The 20,316-nt window shown below is 44.2% G+C and overlaps 1 long non-coding RNA gene across 1 annotated transcript; it reads right to left on the bottom strand.

Annotated features, from left to right (window-relative positions):
- Positions 1-13,983: 13,983 nt before the first annotated feature.
- Positions 13,984-18,712, bottom strand: LOC148141230 (uncharacterized). The gene is made up of 3 exons (XR_015752531.1): positions 18,605-18,712; positions 17,784-17,840; positions 13,984-15,352 (listed from the first exon to the last, which is right to left on the bottom strand). It is a non-coding gene; the product is annotated as an uncharacterized LOC148141230 (long non-coding RNA).
- Between the last annotated feature and the right edge of the window lie 1,604 nt (positions 18,713-20,316).

Raw genomic sequence — 20,316 nt, 5'->3', positions numbered from 1 at the left:
AAGATTTAAAGAGAGAGCTAAGAAGAGTAGAGAGGACATGAGCAGTCTTTAGCAAATAGAATAAAGGAGAACGCTAAAGTTTTCTATAGGCATGTGAGGAATAAAAGGATGACTAGGGTAGGAATAGGGCCAGTCAAAGACAGAAGTGGGAAGTTGAGTATGAACCCTGTGGAGATCGGAGAGGTACTAAACGAACATTTGTCATCGGTTTTCACTCAGGAAAAGGAGAGTATTGTAGAGGAGAAGAATGAGGTACGAGATTTTAGACTAGAAAGGATCAAGGTTAGTTACTAACAGGTGTTATCAATTCTAGAAGGAGTGAATGTAGACAAGTCCCCTGGGCTGGATGGGATTTATCCGAGGATTCTCTGGGAAGCTACGGAGGAGATAGCAGAACCTTTAGCTTTGATATTTGAGTCGTCATTGTCAACAGGTTTAGTACCAGAGGACTGGAGGATTGCAAATGTTGTGCCCTTATTCAAGAAGGGCAGTAGAGATGACCCAGGTAATTATAGACCAGCGAGCCTTATTTTTGTTGTAGGAAAGGTTTTGGAAAGGATTATAAGAGATAAGATTTATAATCATCTAGCAAGCAACAATTTGATTGCAGGTAGTCAACATGGTTTCATTAAGGGCAGGTCGTGTCTCACAAACCTCATTGAGTTTTTTGAGAAGGTAGCCAAGCATGTAGATGAGGGTAAGGCAGTTGACGTGGTATACAGGGACTTCAGTAAAGCCTTTGATAAGGTTCCACATGGTAGGCAGTTGGAGAAAATGCAGAGGCATGGAATTGAGGGTGATTTAGTAGTTTGGATTAGAAACTGGCTTTCTGAAAGAAAGCAGCGAGTAATGGTTGATGGAAAATATTCAGCCTGGAGTCCGGCTACTAGTGGTGTGCCACAAGGATCTGTTTTGGGACCACTGTGGTTTGTCATTTTTATAAAGGACTGAGACACAGGCATAGGTGGATGGATTAGTAAATTTGCAGACGACACTAAAGTCGATGGAGTAGTGGACAGTGTGGAAGAATGTTACAGGTTGCAGGGGGACTTAGATAAACTGAAGAATTGGGCTGAGAGGTGGCAAATAGAGTCCAATGCAGCTAAATGTGAGGTGATGCACTTTGGGAAGAATAACAGGAAGGCAGAGTACTGGGTCAATGGAAAGGTTCTTGGCAGTGTGGAGGTGCAGAGGGATCTTGGAGTCCATGTATGTAGATCCCTGAAAGTTGCCACCCAGGTGGATAGTGCCGTTAAGAAAGCATACGGTGTGTTAGGTTTCATTCATAGAGGGATTGAGTACCGGAGCCGCAATATCATGCTGCAAATATACAAAATGCTAGTGCGGCCATACTTGGAATATTGTGTACAGTTCTGGTCCCCATATTTCAGGAAGGATGTAGAAGCATTGGAAAGCGTGCAGAAGAGATTTACCAGGATGTTGCCTGGTCTGGAGGGAATGCCTTATGAGGAAAGGCTGAGAGACTTGGGTCTGTTCTCATTGGAAAGAAGAAGATTAAGAGGGGATTTGATAGAGACATACAAGATGATCAGAGGATTAGATAGGGTAGACAGTGAAAGTCTTTTTCCGAGGATGATGACGTCAGCGTGTACGAGGGGGCATACCTACAAACTGAGGGGTGATAGATTTAAGACAGATGTCAGAGGCAGTTCTTTACTCAGAGAGTGGTATGGGCGTGGAATGCCCTACCTGCTAATGTAGTCAACTCAGCCACATTAGGGAGATTTAAACAATCCTTAGATAAGCACATGGCTGATGATGGGATAGTGTAGGGGGACGAGCTAAGAATAGTTCACAGGTCGGTGCAAAATTGAGGGCTGAAGGGCCTGTTCTGTGCTGTATTGTTCTATGTTCTATGTTCTATAAAGCAAAGAACACCAGAAACAAAATCGGAAATTGCTGAAAAAGCTCAGTAAGTCTGGCAGCATCTGTGGAGAGATATCAGAGTTAACATTTCAGGTCCAGTGACCCTCCTCAGAACTGCTAAAGATCTGAAACGTAACCAGAAATTGCTAGAGAACCTCATTACGTCTGGTAGCATCTATGGACAGAAACAGAATCAACATTTTGAGTCCAGGAACCCTTCTTCAGAACTCTCATCTAGACTAGAAACATTGCTTCTGCTTTCTCTGTCTGCAGATGCTGCCAGACCTGCTGAGTTTCTCCAGCAATTTCTGTTTTTGTGGCTGAAGGCACCTTGATGTGAGTACGTTAATTGGAGTGGAATAGCTAAGTGATAATATCATAACAGATTTCAACCCTGGTCATGTCCTGTAATCTGGGCTGCTGACCTTTACTTGGATCTCTAAATAAAGGAGGAATCGAAAACGATGCACATTTATGGAGCTAAATCATCAAAGAAGATGACAGACTGAGCACTTACTATTGAATCATGTTGCTGGATTACAAAGTTATATTTAGGTTTTAACAAACCATGTGATTAATTGACACTTCCTGATAGACATTTCTCCTGATTAGGGCATGGTTCACTGGGAAGAGATTGTAAAACTAATGGGAGGGAGATCGGGTGAGTGGAAGGCTGAAGGATATCCTTCTGGGACGTGGGGGAGGGGAGGGTGATGATTGGTGGATGGTGGTTTTAAAGGTAGGTGAGGTTTGCCCGGCCTTAAAGCTTTAGAGAATTTAAGATGACTGGCAAAAGACCACAAGCTTCCCTTCATTGCCCAGACCATTGAGTATAGGATTTTTTAGATTAGATTAGATTAGATTAGATTACAGTGTGGAAACAGGCCCTTCGGCCCAACAAGTCCACACCGACCCGCCGAAGCGAAACCCACCCATAACCCTACATTTACCCCTTACCTAACACTACGGGCAATTTAGTATGGTCAATTCACCTGACCCTGCACATCTTTGGACTGTGGGAGGAAACCGGAGCACCTGGAGGAAACCCACGCAGACACGGGGAGAACGTGCAAACTCCACACAGTCAGTCGCCTGAGGCGGGAATTGATCCCGGGTCTCTGGCGCTGTGAGGCAGCAGTGCTAACCACTGTGCCACCATGCCGCCCCAAAGTTGGGTCATTATGTTGAGGCTGTACAGGATGTTGGTGAGGCCACCTTTGGAACACTGTGTCCAGTTCTGATCGCCCTGCTATAGGAAGGATATTATTAAATTCGAGAGGGTTCAAAAACATTTGCAAGGATGTTGCCGAGACTGGAAGGTCTGAGTTATAAGGATAGGCTGGGACTACTTTCACCGGAGCAGAGGAGGTTGAGTGGTGACCACACAGAGGTTTATACAATCATGAGGGGCATATAGAGGGTGAACAGCAAAGGGTTTTCCCCTATGTTGGGGGAGTTCAAAACTAGAGGGCACATTTTTAAGGTGAAAAGAGCAAGATTTAAAAGGGATGTGCGGGGCAACCTTTTCACACAGAGCATAGTTCACATGTGGAATGAACTAAAGAGGTAAAAACAATGACTGCAGATGCTGGAAACCAGATTCTGGATCAGTGGTGCTGGAAGAGCACAGCGGTTCAGGCAGCATCCAAGGAGCTTCGAAATCGACGTTTCGGGCAAAAGCCCTTCATCAGGAATAAAGGCAGTGAGCCTGAAGCATGGAGAGATAAGCTAGAGGAGGGTGGGGGTGGGGAGAAAGTAGCATAGAGTACAATGGGTGAGTGGGGGAGGGGATGAAGGTGATAGGTCAGGGAGGAGAGGCTGGAGTGGATAGGTGGAAAAGGAGCTAGGCAGGTAGGACAAGTCCGGACAAGTCATGGGGACAGTGCTGAGCTGGAAGTTTGGAACTAGGGTGAGGTGGGGAAAGGGGAAATGAGGAAACTGTTGAAGTCCACATTGATGCCCTGAGGTTGAAGTGTTCCGAGGCGGAAGATGAGGCGTTCTTCCTCCAGGCGTCTGGTGGTGAGGGAGCGGCGGTGAAGGAGGCCCAGGACCTCCATGTCCTCGGCAGAGTGGGAAAGGGACTCCCATGCTTCAGGCTCACTGCCTCTATTCCTGATGAAGGGCTTTTGCCCGAAACGTCGATTTCGAAGCTCCTTGGATACTGCCTGAACTGCTGTGCTTTTCCAGCACCACTAATCCAGAATGTGGAATGAACTGCCAGGGGAAGTGATAGATGCAGGTACAGTTACAACATTTAAAAGACATTTGGATAAGTGCATGAAAGGAAAGGTTTAGTGGAATATTGGCCAAATGCAGGCAAGTGGGACTGGTTTAGTTTGGGAAATCTGGTTGGCATGGATGAGTTTGACCGAAGGGTCTGTTTCCGTGCTGTATGACTCAGTGACTCTATGTAGAAACAGAAGTACCCCAAACAGCTCTACCATTCACAGAGATCATGGTTGATCTGATAACTCGCTTCTCTTCCTTAAACAAACCAAAGGTGACATGAGGGAATTTTTATTTGGGGATCTGAAATGCACTTCCTGAGCACACAAGATACAATTTCGAAAAGGAGCGAGATAGTTATCTGATGAGAAAACATAGGGGTCAGAGCAAGTGGAGCTAACTATATAGCATCTGGGGAGAAATGGGCTGAATGGCCAACTCCCTGTAATCATGATGCTGTAAATATTCCAGGCTTCTATTTTATGATGTTGGGACAGTAGCCACTGAGAAACTTTGTCCCCAGACAGGAGAGTCTAGAATGAGGGGTCAAAATCTCAGCAGCATTACTCTATTAAAGTGGGAGATAGGAACCAATCTATCTCCCAAATCAATCTGCTTACAAAACCCAACACAGCATAAATACACACAATCCTTCAATTCGGCCAGACCAACCATTCCCTAATAGAAACCGTTTTTTTATAAAACTTATTTTTAAAATCGACCTGTTTGGAAAGGTTAGGACACACCTTCAAGGCACGGCATTACCTGAACCTGGACTTTCCGACCAGAGGTAGAGGCACATGCAGGAGCAGCAGGCAGTGAAGAAGACAGATGGTATGTTCACCTTCAGAGTGAGTGGATTCGAGTACAGGGCCTTAGTGAGACCACGCCCGGAGTGTGGTGTGCATTTTTGGTTCCCCTTATGGGCGGCACGGTGGCACAGTGGTTAGCACTGCTGCCTCGCAGCGCCAGAGATCCGGGTTCAATTCCCGCCTCAGGCGACTGACTGTGTGGAGTTTGCACATTCTCCCCGTGTCTGCGTGGGTTTCCTCCGGGTGCTCCGGTTTCCTCCCACAGGCCAAAGATGTGCAGGTCAGGTAAATTGGCCATGCTAAATTGCCCATAGTGTTAGGTAAGGGGTAAATGTAGGGGTAGGGGTATGGGTGGTTTGCGCTTCGGCGGGGCGGTGTGGACTTGTTGGGCCGAAGGGCCTGTTTCCACACTGTAAAGTAATCTAATCTTATCTGAGGAAGGATGTTCTGGTGATGGAGGGAGTGTAACAAAAGCTTACCTCTGTTCCAATATTTTGTTTCTATGTTTCTAATCCTTACCACCAAGTGCCTGGAAGCATTTCCTCATTTCGCTCCTGCTCCTATCTTGTATGACTGTATTTTCAGCTATCACTGTGCCAGGTTGTTCTATTCTTTCCACCAGCTTCTCTTAATGGCAACTAGACCATGCACCCAGACACAGTCATTTCATTTGGCATTAGTAATTGAAAGTTATTTTACATAACGGTGACCATGAACCTACCATTGATCGGCATCAAAACCCATCTCATTCACTAATGTCCTCTTGGGAAGGAAATCTGCCATCCTTACTTGGTCTGGCCTACATGTGACTCCAGACACAAGCAATCCACATGGCCCAAATCTCCCTTCTGAACTGGCTGAGCAAACACTCACTTCAAGGCCAGGTGATGATGGACAGCAAATATTGCCCTTGTCACATCTGATGAAAGAAGCCTTTGGAAGTCTCTGGAGTCATGGAGTCGTAGAAATGTACAGCACGGTTACAGAGCCTTCAGTCGAACTCATCCATGCCGACCAGATATTCTAAATTTATCTAGTCCCATTTGCGAGCACTTGGTCCATATCCCTCTAAATCCTTCCTATTCATATCCCCATCCAGATGCCTTTTCAATTTTGTAATTGTACCAGCCTCTACCACTTCGTCTGGCAGCTCATTCCAAACAAACCCCCCCCTCTGCTTGAAAACGTTGCCCATTAGGTCCTTTTAAATCTCTCCCCTCTCACCTTAAACCTATACTTTCTAGGTTTGGACTCCCCCACCCTGGGAAAAAGACCTTGGCTATTCACCCTGTCTCTACTTGGACAGCAGTGAATGGTGAGCTTATTTTCATTCATTCATGGCATGTGAGCATGGCTGTCCATGCTGCCATTTATTGTTAGCCCTACATGCCCTTATAAAGGTGGCAGCAAGCTGCCTTCTTGAGCAGCCACAGCCCATTTATTGTGAATATTCAAGACTGAAGCCAATACAAATCTGAAAGCTAAGGGAATCCTGAAACAAGAGGCTTGGCAAGCACATTGTGTTGACATAGCTGGTCAAAGCAGATCTTATTGACTTCAAAAACAGGCTCAAAGGGCCAAATGGCCTACATTTCCTGTGCTTCTATATTAACACTGAGCAGATTGGTTGCTATAAAAGTCTAAATTGGGGAAAGGCATTATAGAATCCTGCTTTGAAATTAAAATGAAGTACGTACATGCTTTGATGGAGACAAAGCTCTATTTATAATTCTATTTATATGAATGCATATTTCTTTCAAACGTTCTCATTTTTCAATACCCTACCCTGGAGATCCACATAAATGCAATCTATTACCAAACACTTTGTGCCAAAAATTCCCTTGTAGTATGTTTCTGTGTTTGTGGTATAGTGTGAGGGAGGGGAAGTATGGAAGAAGTGACACAAAGAAGCAGCTTTCTTAATCCACTTTCTCAACATTTTTCCATTAAAAGAGGTTTCCATTAAAGACCCAGGCTGCAGTTACTCAGCTTGAGGTCCTGCCACATTCTGGATGTTTTTGTGAGTCAGTGAACAGGGGGATAAAAGATGGGAATTATGTGGATTTACATGTGGTCCTGGATGGGGGTAGTAATTGAAACTTCATTCCCAAGGGTTGGTGGCAAATGCATAACCACTGGATAAATGGGAAGGAGTGTTCCAGAATTCTTAACCCAGCCACAACGAAGGAATGCTTGCTATGTGCTCAAGTCAGGAGGTGTGTGACTTGGGATGGGGAATCAGGGGAGTTCCCATGAATCTGTGGTTCTTTTTCTTTCAGTTGTCAGTTTAAACATTTCAGGAGATGGTTTACCCATGGAACATTGCAGTCATGCCTTGTTCTGAATACATATCTGAACATTTTAGCTAAGGCGATTGGAAGACAGAGACCAACAAGAGCGTTGGATAAATAGTATGATTACCACATCTCCTCCTCTCAACCTGAGATCAAGAACAATACAGCCAATTGCTCTGCAATAGGTACCACTAACCGTATTGACAACTGCATTTTGGATTTTGTCCACTTGAGACTACCATACACACATGTACCAGCAAAGGAAGTCTGCTGGGAAGAGATAATAAAGGAGCAGTATTTAACAGCTGGTATGGTTCTAATTTTAAATGTCTCTGGCTGAAGAGGTAACTGTCACTGTCCCAAGGATTTCACAGCTGAGGTTAGGTACATCAACTCTTGGTGAAGTCAGTCTACTTACAAGCCACCATTCAAAATGGTGTCCCTCCACAATCAAGGCGCAGTTGTAGCAGTGTGTACCATCTGTAAGATATACTGCAGCAACTCACCCGGGCTACTTAATCAGCACCTTCCATACACATAAACTCTAACATCTAGAACGAGGGAAGCATATCCATGGGAGCACCACTCCCTATTGTTCACCTTCAAGCCATCACCATCCTCATGTGAAAATATATCGCCGTTGCTAGGTCAAAAGCATGAATCTCTCTTCCGAACAGCACTGTGGGTGTCCCTACACTCCAAGGACTGTAGTGGTTCAAGCAGGCAGTTCATCATCCCCTTCTCAGGGCCACGTCTGTTTTGTTGTATAAGACAATTAATACATAAAAGAAAAACCAAAGAACTGCAGATGCTGTAAATCAGAGACAAAAATAGAAATTGCTGGAAAAGCTCAGTAGGTCTGGCATCTATGGACAGAAATCAGAGATAACATTTCAGGTCGAGTGATCCTTCCTTAGAACTGAGGATATGCACAAAAGAGTTAATTGATATCACACATGAAAGGGTAACCGGTATCACACAATTTACTCTGGTTATCACAATATAAAGCTTTTCACTGTGCCTCAGTACACGTGGCAATAAATTCAATTCAATTCAATTAAAGGACTGTTCCTGTGAGGAACTAACCAGCATTAAAGTTATTCAGTCATTTTAGAACAGAGAACATTGAAAAGTACAGCACAGAACAAGCCCTTTGGCCCACGATGTTGTGCCAAAGGTTAATCATAATATAATATAAAATAACTTAACCGACACACCCCTCAGTTCACTGCTGTCCATGTGCATGTTCAGCAGTTACTTAAATGTCCCTAATGACTCTGCTTCCACCACCACCGCTAGCAACGCATTCCATGCATTCACAACTCTCTGCATAAAGAACCTACCTCTGAGGTCCCCGCTATACCTTTCTCCTAATATCTTAAAACTATGACCCCTCATACCAGTCAATCCTGCCCTGGGGAAAGGTTTCTGGCTATTGACTCTATCCATTCCTCTCATTATCTTGTATACCTCGATCAGGTCACCTCTCTTCTTCCTTCTCTCCAGAGAGAAAAGTCCGAGCTTATTCAACCTTTCTTCATAAGGCAAGTCCTCCAGTCCAGGCACCATCCTGGTAAACCTTCTTTACACCCTCTCCAAAGCCTCTGTATCTTTCCTATAGTAGGGCAGCCAGAACTGGACACAATATTCCAAGTGTGGTCTCACCAGGGACATGTAGAGCTGTAGCAAAACCTCGTGGTTCTTAAACTCGATACCCCTGTTAATGAAAGCCAAAACACCATCTGCCTTCTTAACAACCCTGTCCACTTGGGTGGCAACTTTAAAGGATCTATGTACTTGCACACCCAGATCCCTCTGTTCCTCCACACTGCCAAGAATCCTGTCTTTAATCCTATATTCAGCATTCGAGTTCGACCTTCCAAAATACATCACTTCGCATTTATCCAGGTTGAACTTCATCTGCCATTTCTCAGCCCAGCTCTGTATCCTGTCTATGTCACGCTGCAGCCTCCAATAGCCCTCGATATGATCAATGATACCGCCAACCTTTGTGTCATCTGCAAATTTACTAACTCACCCCTCAACCTCCTCATCCAGGTCATTTATGAAAACTACAAAGAGCACAGGCCCAAAAACAGAGCCCTGTGGGACTCCGCTCAACACTGACCTCCAGGCAGAATACTTTCCATCTACAACCACTCTCTGCCTTCTGTCAGCCAGCCAATTCTGAATCCAGACAGCCAAATCTCCCTGTATCCCATACTTCCTGACTTTATGAATTAGCCTACCATGGGGAACCTTATCAAATGCCTTGCTGAAGTCCATATACACCACATCCACTGCTCGACATTCGTCGACCTGTCTTGTCACTTCCTCAAAGAACTCAATAAGATTTGTGAGGCATGACCTGCCCCTCACAAAGCCATGTTGACTGCCTTTAATCACGTTATACTTTGCCAAATAGTCATAAATCCTATCCCTCAGAATTCTTTCCAAACCTTTGCTGACCACAGCCGTAAGACTGACTGGTCTGTAATTGTCAGGGATTGCCCTATTACCCTTCTTGAAAAGTGGAACAGCATTCTCCTCCTTCCAATCCTCCGGTACAACTCCCGTAGAGAGTGAGGAGGCAAAGATCTTCGCCAGCGGCTTAGCAACCACCTTTCTCGCTTCCTGAAGCAGCCTTGGATAAAATTGGTGTGGCCCTGGGGACTTATCAATCTTAATGTTTTCCAAACTTTCCAGCACATCAACTTCATCAATCTTGATCTGGTCAAGATTGTTTCCCAGTTCCTCAAAGTTCTCATTCACAACAAGGTCCCTTTCCATAGTGAAAACTGAAGCAAAAACTCATTTAGGGCTCCCCTATCTGGTCAGACTCCACGCACAAGTTCCCTACACTATCCCTGATCGGCCCTAACTTCTCCCTGATCATTCTCTTATTCCTCACGTACGAGTAAAACGCCTTTGGGTTCTCCCTAATCCTGCTGCCAAGTCTTTTTCATGCCCCCTCCTGGCTCTCCTCAGTCCATTTCTGAGCTCCTTTCTAGCAAGCCTGTAATCCTCTAAAGCTGTGCTAGATCCTTGCTTCCTCCACCTTACGTACGCTGCCTTCTTCCTTTTGACAAGAAGCTTCTGTGTTCTCGTCATCCAAGGTTCCTTAATCTTACCCCTTCTTACCTGTCTCAGAGGAACAAATTCATGCATCACTCGCAACAACTGCTCCTTAAATAGTCTCCATGTATCTGCTGTGCCCTTTCTGTGGAACAATTGCTCCCAGTCTGTACTTCCCAACTCCTGCCTGATAGCGTCATAATTTCCTTTTCCCCAATTAAACATCTTCCCTCGGTAACTGCTCCTTTCCCTCTCCAAGGCTATGGTAAATGTGAGGCAGTTGTGATCACTGTCACCAAAGAGTTCTCCCACCTCGGGATCTGATACCTGTCCTGGCTCATTGCCGAGCACCAAATCCAAAATGGCCTCTCCCCTCGTCGGTCTGTCGACATACTGAGTAAGGAAACCCTCCTGAACACACCTGACAAAAAACCTCTCCATCCAAACCGTCTGCACTTAGGAGGTTCCAGTCGATATTGGGAAAGTGGAAATCAACCATAACAACAACCCTGCTACATCTGCATTTTGAAGTTATGCACCAGAATGATTCGGGAACTGTAATGTGTGCCTACTCCTAGTTTGAGCCTGATGTCTCTCAACAGACAACCATGTATCACAGATGGTTGTGATATTATTACATAAAAACTATTCATTAGTATAAAACTATTCATTCATATAAAACAAATAGCTTTCATTAGTACGTAATAAACATTTACCTACTTATCAATAGCATAGACTCTTACCAATCAAAAAGATCGGCAGTAATGAATCTACCGAAGGCAAACCAGATGGTTGAGCGACACCATATCATAGATGCTGGCATCTGGCATTTTATGGTGGTGACAGTGGTGAGGGTTTCACCAATTATTAGAGGAATAAGCAATATATTCCTTGACAACGATGCTCACATCTCTTAAATGAAATATCAGCACAGCTGTTAGCAGTTGCCTCAGTCTTTGAAGAGGCTGTTTTACTCAGCTATTTGAGATTCCATCCTGCTGAGCAACAGGGTTTAGAACTATAGCTGAGTGTCACTGGAGGTTCTTCCACCACCTCCTCGCCCTAATGTCAGGTTTTGACTCCCACAGAATCAAAAGACTGTAGATTAAATCCCATTCAACACTGAGCTCAAAAATCTAGACTGGCCTTTCAGTGCAGCACTGTGGGAATGTGGTGCCATCAGAGCAGCACTTTCCAATACTCCTGAGGTTGTAAAAGGCACTACACAATTGTACATCCTTCTTTCTCTAACCAACTCACTCAATTATTAGGCAGCACAGTGGTTAGAGCACTGCTGCCTCACAGCGCCAGAGATCTGGGTTCAATTCCTGCCTCAGGCGACTGTCTGTGTGGAGTTTGTACGTTCTCCCCGTGTCTGTGTGGGTTTCCTGTGGGTGCTCCAGTTTCCTCCCACAGTCCAAAAATGTGCTGGTCAGGTGAATTGGCCATATTAAATTGTCCGTAGTGTTAGCTGTAGGGGAATGGGTCTGGGTGGGTTGCTCTTCAGAGGGTTGGTGTGGACATGTTGGGCTGAAGGGCCTGTTTCCACACTGTAAGTAATCTAAATTAAACAGGTGTTTTATTACATCTCCGTTATATTTACAAACAAACCATAATTAGAGTGCAGAAATGTCAGAAGAAAGCAAAAACAAAAATGCAAATTAATTTATTACTACTCTGATAATTTTTCTCATGGGTTGCACTTCACAATGTCCAAGAGATTGATTCCCGGAAACTCTCGGACAATCCTGAAGCGATCAGCAACCTAGTTGGGACTAACGATGCTGCACTGGAATTTGAAACTGGAATTAGGATTGGGCTTGGATTCGGAATTCTTTACAGCTGCACCAAAAATAGCAACACTTTTGCAGAATACCAAAGTCCCTGCGCATGGGACAAAGAGCCTAAGGCTTGTTTTCCTGTCTGCTGCCATCTGACACAGACTGGGGCCTCACAGGACAGGCTGACTTGTTTTTCTTGGCTGGGCCCAGCAGTAAGTGGAGAATGCATTTCCTGCAAACAGAAAAGAGTCATTACACAGGCAATCGAGGCCCCAGCAAACATTTGACCTGACAATATCAAGAGATTACATCTCGGCCTGATTCGTTGCAAGGAAACTGTCACCACCCCCTCCCCCATCCCACCTTCTCAGGAGAATGATCGTGTTTTCCTTTGTTATTATTAAAAGAAAGGAACCTTCAGGGATGTGGCCATCCACTGAGTGAGTTGTTCAGCCATTTCAGAGGGAAATGAGGAATTAACCAAGATGCTGTGACTCTGAGGTCACATGTAGAGCAGTAGGTGTTCTTCTCTAAAGAAGGAAAAGAACCAGGTGGGTTTTCATGGTCACTATCACTGAGCCTAACTTTACATTCCAGACATATCCTTTCTACAAGGGAGTACATTGACATAGTCCCCCACTACCATAAGTTTTGCCATGGAGAATCTTGCATTTGGGGATACCTTGGGCATCAGCACACCTGGAGTGTAATAAGCTTGCTTCATCATGTACCTCCCAAGCTTGGGCATGATCTCTCCAGACCAGAGTTATAAACTGAATTTAAGTTATATCAGTGGGATTTGAACCCGTGACCTCTGAGCATTAGCCTGGGTCGCTGGACTCTCGATCCAGTGACATTACCATTACATCATTAATCTCCCTATAACGTAGCAGAATATTCAAAGTTTGTGCGAAGATTTGTAGCTCGGGTGCTCGTTGTTGTGGTTCTGTTCGCCGAGCTGGAAGTTTTTGTTGCAAACGTTTCGTCCCCTGGCTAGGCGACATCATCAGTGCTTGGGAGCCTCCTGTGAAGTGAGCGCTTCTTTGATGTTTCCTCCGGTGTTTATAGTGGTCTGTCCCTGCCGCTTCCGGTTGTCAGTTTCAGCTGTCCGCTGTAGTGGTTGGTATATTGGGTCCAGGTCGATGTGTTTGTTGATGGAGTTTGTGGATGAATGCCATGCCTCTAGGAATTCCCTGGCTGTTCTCTGTCTGGCTTGCCCTATGATAGTAGTGTTGTCCCAGTGTTCTCAATTTTCATCACTCCATCATTGGCAGTCACACCTTCAGCAAATTAAGATCAAACGTCTGTAGCTGTTCCCTTAACCTCTTCACCTTTTTACTGTAAAACACCTGCCTTTGACCTCAAGGTTGTAATTGGCTGCCCTAATATCCTGATAAGCAGATGGTGTTGATTTGTGTTTAATCACTATCCCATGAAGCACTGCATGGTGGTTTCTCTGCATTAAGGGCACAATTCATGTGAAAACAGGGAATTACTTTGTTGATAATGATGAGTTTTGTGATGATACAACACTGATTCCTGATGAAGGGCTTCTGCCCGAAACATCGATTTTTCTGCTCCTCGGATGCTGCCTGACCTGCTGTACTTTTCCAGCACCACTCTGATCTTGACACTGATATCAATAGTCACATGCTTCCAAGACGTGAAGAAGAGACTAATGGAAATACTGTACTAAGAAGCTGCAGTCAGCATTCTGCATATTAGAATGTGATTAAAGTGTTTACAGGACTTAGTAAGGGAGAGGCAAGAGTTATTCATAGACAAAGTAAAAATAGCAATTTCGCAGATTTGGAGTAGGAACAGTGTAGCAAGATAAAACTGTCCATCCACATCCAAGTCACTCTTTGAGACAGGAACCTAAGACAGCTTACTTTGTGGTGATAGTTTATTAGCTACTCAGTCTTATAGCTCCTTCCACATCCAGAATATAGTTGCTGCTATGATATATACTGTACATACAGTCAGATAACTTATAGCCACTCAAATAAAGACATTAGCAAACTTAACAACGTGATTGACATGACATTAATAATAGCACCTTCCAAAGTGCTGTACAAACAGCCAGTACCAAGACCACATACAATGTGACAGGCGGCTATAAAGGCATGAGGGTATAATTCATGAGGGTATAAAGACACAGTTCTAAAGTCCAAAGATACTATATTCGTACAAAGAACTAGCTAAACATGTATGGCTGTTGTTCCCACTCAGTCACTTAAATTGCAGAGCAGTGCAACTTAAAGAGAAAAAGGCACAATTTATAACAGAATGACATTGCAGGAAAAATATTTCATTGGGTTCTCATGTCTGTCAATCACATCATTTATCTTCAAAGACCAACAACCACCACATGAAGGCAAAAGGGGTTGGGGGAGGTGGGATCAAGGAGAGTATGAAAATAAATTAAAACCAGATTGGAGCGTGGGAGGGTTTTTCTTTTTTTAAAAGCGCTCCATGTTCTTGACCAAAAAATGTCACCACCAGAGGGTTTGAGACATATACTGTGCATTTCCCACAGCGCACTAACCAAACACTGCTCCTACTAATGTGCAGAAAGCCAACAACCCCTTTCTTAAAGCGCGGCAGACTCTCATAAAGAAAAGCTGCAAAAGTTGGCTGGGAAATGTTGTCAAGGGATATAAAATATGATTGGTTTCCTTGTGGCCTCTCTGTTCAAGATGCCACGACTTGAGAATGCCCTGCGTTTGCTTGGGTGGGAAATGTTTATGAGGTTTTGAGGGGACAGGGCAGAGTGTGGGGAGTGGGGCAGAATAAAAAGAGCACTTCATATTAGAGCATTGGGAATTCTGAATCCACAATTTTCGCTGTTGTTCTCTTGCTGATGCTCAGTTAGTGCAACAGTCAATTGGCTTTTATTTTATATATAAATAAGCAATACAGAGTGGAATAATAATCAAACTTGCTGTTCTGTTATTTCTGACAGAACTCAGGGAAACGACCATAAACTATGTTCATATTCACATGATTATACAAAGAACATCAAATTTTTATCAAAATATATCAAATTTTAAAAAGGAAGCAACATTCTTCATCACTGTAGAGACGATGTCCGTTTAACTGTTGTAAGTCCACAAGATATAGGAACAGAATGAGGCCATTCGGTCCTTCGGGTCTGCTCCAGCATTCGATGAGGGCTGATATGTTTAACAACCTCATTCTGCTGCTTTCTCCCTGTAACCCTTAATCCGACCATTCGACTCTGGATGGTTGAGGTAGTCTGCTGCTACCAATTCTCCTTTATGGGAAAAAAAACTACTTTTTAATCAGCCTGTTTGGACATGTTAAGACACCTCCAGGACAGGAGGGATGTGAACCTGAACCTTCTAGCCTAGAAGTTGGGACATTCTCACTGCACCACAAGACCCCTAACCCTCTTTTATATTTTCTCTTAAACTGACTTCTTAGAAATGCATCCCTGTAGCAGGTGGAAGTGGAACCCAGGCCTCCTGACTAAGCAGTAGAGACATTACCACTATGGATGTAAGTTTGCTCACTGAGCTGGAAGGTTCATTTACAAATGTTTCGTCACCATACTTAGTAACATCTTCAGTGAGCTTCTGGATGAAGCTACCACGATACTACAAGAGCCTCTTAACTGGAATGCTCCTGCATCTAAGGGCCTGTCTAAATATCAGTGGTAGAGGGTAGAGCACTGGTGAGTCTGAACAAGATGGGGCATTTGTCTTAAATAATAGGAGTCAGTTTGTTGCGAGATAGCAATAGGTACAAGTTGTATAGAATAGTTAGGCATAAATACTTAAAACTATCAGGAGCCAGAGATGACATGTCTGTCTCCATCAGGATCTCATGCCAGAATGCCTGATTAGATTAGATTCCCTACAGTATGGAAACAGGCCCTTCGGCCCAACAAGTCCACACCGACCCACTGAAGAGTAACCCACCCAGACCCACTTCCCTCTGACTATTGCACCTAACACTATGGGCGATTTAGCATGGCCAATTCACCTGACCTGCACATCTTTGGACTGTGGGAGGAAACCAGAGCACTCGGAGGAAACCCACGCAGACAATGTACAAACTCCACACAGACAGTCACCTGAGGCAGGAATTGAACTTGGGACCCTGGTGCTGTGAGGCAGTAGTGCTAACCACTAAGCCACTGTGCCACCCAACCCAAAGACTGAGTGGCATTGTATGAATGCAACTTCAACATGAAAATTTTCTGAACTAAGAACCAACATATTTAAAGTGTGTGCCCATTGAGAAATCACAATTTATTGATTTTAATTGATGACAATTTATATTCACAGAAAACATTGTGCTTTTTCGGCCATGATGATATGAATGCTGGTTACTGTGCAGCACATCTCATGAACCTATGGACAGTCATGCACGTGTTGAGGAGAGGGAGGAGGCTGAGCCACTTTCTGGCGAAAGGGTTAAGAGCGATCAGGCACAGATTGTATGTAATAGCAAAAGAAGCGATGTGACATGAGGAAAAGCCTTTTCTTGCTGGGAAATTAGGATCACTGCCTATGAATGTGGTTCAATCGAGGCTCTCAAGTGAAGAATTGGAGAATAATCAGAATGTGCAGGGTTATTGGGAGAAGTCGGGTAAATGGTATTGGGAAGGGCAACTTGGGGAGCTGGAGTGGACATGATAGGCAAAATGGCCTCCTTCTGTCACCAGTTCTGTAAGTCTGACCCTAGTAACACCTCACAGCAGAGTCTGGCCTCTAATTTCTTAGTCTCTCCTTGCCATTGAACCAAGGCCCAAATCTGCCAAGAAGGTGCAGTAATCAGTTATGACTACGTCACGTTTTTTAAAAAAAATCCCACATAGCCTTCTTCCACTCGTCAAGATTAGGTTTGAGGGACTTGGTTGTGTCAGGACTGTCATGGACATTCTGAGACAGTTCTGACCACCACATTGTCATCATAGGCCAGGAACCTTCACAATGAAATCATCTCTCGAAATGAGAGGTGATCCCCAGGAGAATGGCAAACTGAAGGAACAAGGCAGTGGGTGCCCCATTTCTGGAAGGGCCCTCTGGGTCAGGTTTCATGGAAAATATGCAGAAGGGCCTTCAGAGGGAGAGCATAAACGACCCATGAACTCAACTACCACTGCCCTCAGCACAGACACCCGAGCACGAGAGTGTGGCAGAATCTGCAGGTGACATATTGGGCTGGTCAGCTATCTCAAATGCATCAAACCAGAGTGGGAGCAAATCAGTCTCAATGCTGAGGGAGTGCCTAAGGACAAAAAAATGGTCGCTTCCTCCAACAACATTAGCTTGCGTTTATATAGCATCTTTCACCTGATTAAAATCTCACACAGGAATGTGTTCAGACAAACAAATTGACTGAGGCAAAGAGAGAGATATTAAAACAAACCCAAGGAAGTTACACTGAACCTTTATAAAGGACAAACCTAGCTGGAACCCAGTATTTTTTGCCACTATACCTTATGAAGGATGTCAAGGTTAGGAGAGGGTGTTTTGTAAGATTGTGGCTCTAAAGAAGTTAATGTTTGTGTCACATTGGCTCCACCCATTCTTCTGATGTTACACACAGTCTGTAGGTGGTGATAAAAGTTTAACTGTAGCTTTTGGAGGGAGCAGATGTATCTTTACAGCTCCCTAAAGTCCAAGTCATTATGCCTGAACAAATGTAATTGTAATTATTGCAGTCATACAACAAACCTCCTTGTCATCAATGGATAGTGCCTCTTCTGTTGATACTCTACAGGGGTGTATCCTCTGCCACGAATCAGTAGGTAGGCCCCATGCAAAGTAAACACAAAAGAAGATTGTTGGCAGTGAACTACCTCAAACATCCCTCATGCAGGACCACAGATTGGTAGAGGTGGCAAATACCACAAAGTACCAGCTGTGGAAGATACCCAGGGTGGCAGTTCAGATTTAGATATCACAGGAGAGTCTAAAGAATTTGGAGTTGTCCTCCCTACAGCAGAGAAAGTTAACAGAAGATTTGCTGGGAATGTTCAAAATCACGAAGAATTTTGATAGCATCAATAAAGAGAAATAGCTCCCATCAGCTGAAAGGGATGGTATATTTAAAACAGAGATGAGGAGGAATTACTTCTCTCAAAGGGTCAGGAATTTGTGAAATTCACGACCCCAGATTGTGGTAGAGGCCAGAACCTCAAATAAATTTAAGGAGGAAATAGACAGATTTTTAATTAGTAACAGGTTAAAGGGTTATGGTGAGCAGGCAGGAAAGTGGAGTTGAGGCTGAGATGAGATCAGCCATGATCGTATAAAATAGTGGGGAAGGCTCTTGCTTCTAGTTCTTATGTTCATACAAATGCTGATAGGAGGACCACACAGATTGAAGATCATCGCTAAGAGGCAGCGATGACATGGCAGAAACTTTAATTTATTACAATGAGTTGTTACTGTCTGAATGGGCAATGGTATAACTTTCAAAAGGGAGATGAATAAACACGTGAAAGATAAACATTTACAAATTCATGGAAAATAGCACATGAAGATATACACACCGATCAGTTAGTAATAGGAGACAGTGAGGACTGCAGATGCTGGAGATCAGAGTAGAGAGTGTGGCGCTAGAAAAGCACAGCCGGTCAGGCAGCACCCGAGGAGCAGGAGAATCGACGTTTCGGACAGAAGCCTTTCATCAGGAATGACGAAGGGCTTATGCCTGAAATGTCAATTCTCCTGCTCCTTGGATACTGCCTGACTGGCTGTGCTTTTCCAACACCACACTCTCGAATCAGTTAGGAATAGGCCATTCAGCCTCTAGCCTTCTCTATTGTCCAATGGGAAACTCAACGGCATCTTTCCACCAGCCCCCAGGACCCTTGATTTTCATTGTCAATCAAAAATCATGTTAGCTCAGTCCTGACCAGATTCAATGAGGCAGCTTCTGCCCATTCCAATGAACTGAGTATTTGTTCAAGTACGAGCTGGAAATGTGTTGCTGGAAAAGCGCAGCAGGTTAGGCAGCATCCAGGGAACAGGAGAATCGACGTTTCGGGCATAAGTCCTTCTTCAGGAATGGGGAAAGTTTGTCTAGCAGGCTAAGATAAAAGGTAGGGAGGAGGGACTTGGGGGAGGGGTGTCGGAAATGTGATAGGTGGAAAGAGGTCTCAGCATCTGCAGACCTCACTTTCTCCTATTTGTTCAAGTACACCATTTGGCCCAGTCGACTCTATTTTTTTATACATTATTATTGTTTCCTTGACGCATTTTCACCCTAAACCCTGAAATGTAAGCAGCTTGCACCAGGACGGAGACACAGTGACAAGCTCAAAGATGAAAGTGTCCACAGTACTTCAAAAACTGTGAATAATTAATAAGAACATTGTACCTTGAAATATCTTTTAACCCAATTAATTATCCACTGAACCGCAAGTTCACTGGCCTTGAGGCAGGAGGATTGTTTGTACATTTTTATCAGCGCTCTAACCTCTGACAAAACCTCCTGGAATTTGGAGCTCTGGAAGTTACTGTGAAAATTCTGTTAACTATTTCTGACCAAGTGTGGTCAAGAGATTGCGTTTCTTGATACTACCCCTCCAGATGCATCTAATCCTTCTCTCATAATTAATCATAATCTCAGAACAAAGGGTCGTATATTTAAGAGATGAGGAGGAATTCATTCTCTCATAGGATAGTAAATCTGTGGAATTCTTTACCACAGAGGGCTGTCGAAGCTGGAGTCATTCAGCATATTCAAGGCTGAGATAGATTTTTAATCGGTAAGGGAATCGAGGGTTTAAGGAATAAAAGCAGGAGAATGAGTTGAGGATCATCAAATCAACCATGGGCTCATTAAATGGCAGATCAGACTTGATGGGCTGAATGTGAGTAAGTGGTCGGGTACAGTTACAATGTTTAAAAGACACTTCCGTAAGTAGATGAATAGGAAAGGTACAGAGGGATATGGGCAAGGAGCAGGCAGGTGGGACTAGTTTTGTTTAGGATTACGTTTGCCATGGACTGGTTGGACCGAAGGGTCTGTTTCTGTACTGGATGAGGTAAAAACAATGATTGCAGATGCTGGAAACCAGATTCTAGATCAGTGGTGCTGGAAGAGCACAGCAATTCAGGCAGCATCCGAGGACAGGCAAAATCGACGTTTCGGGCAAAAGCCCTTCATCAGGAATAAAGGCAGAGAGCCTGAAGCGTGGAGAGATAAGCTAGAGGAGGGTGGGGGTGGGGAGAGAGTAGCATAGAGTACAATAGGTCA

The sequence above is a fragment of the Chiloscyllium plagiosum genome, unplaced genomic scaffold (assembly GCF_037043375.1).
Source record: "Chiloscyllium plagiosum isolate Xiang-an unplaced genomic scaffold, Cpla_swu_hap1 HiC_scaffold_33, whole genome shotgun sequence".
In the NCBI taxonomy this organism is placed as follows: Eukaryota; Metazoa; Chordata; class Chondrichthyes; order Orectolobiformes; family Hemiscylliidae; genus Chiloscyllium; species Chiloscyllium plagiosum.
The sequence above is the reverse complement of the archived record's forward strand: the minus strand, read 5'-3'. Positions and strand labels throughout refer to the sequence as shown.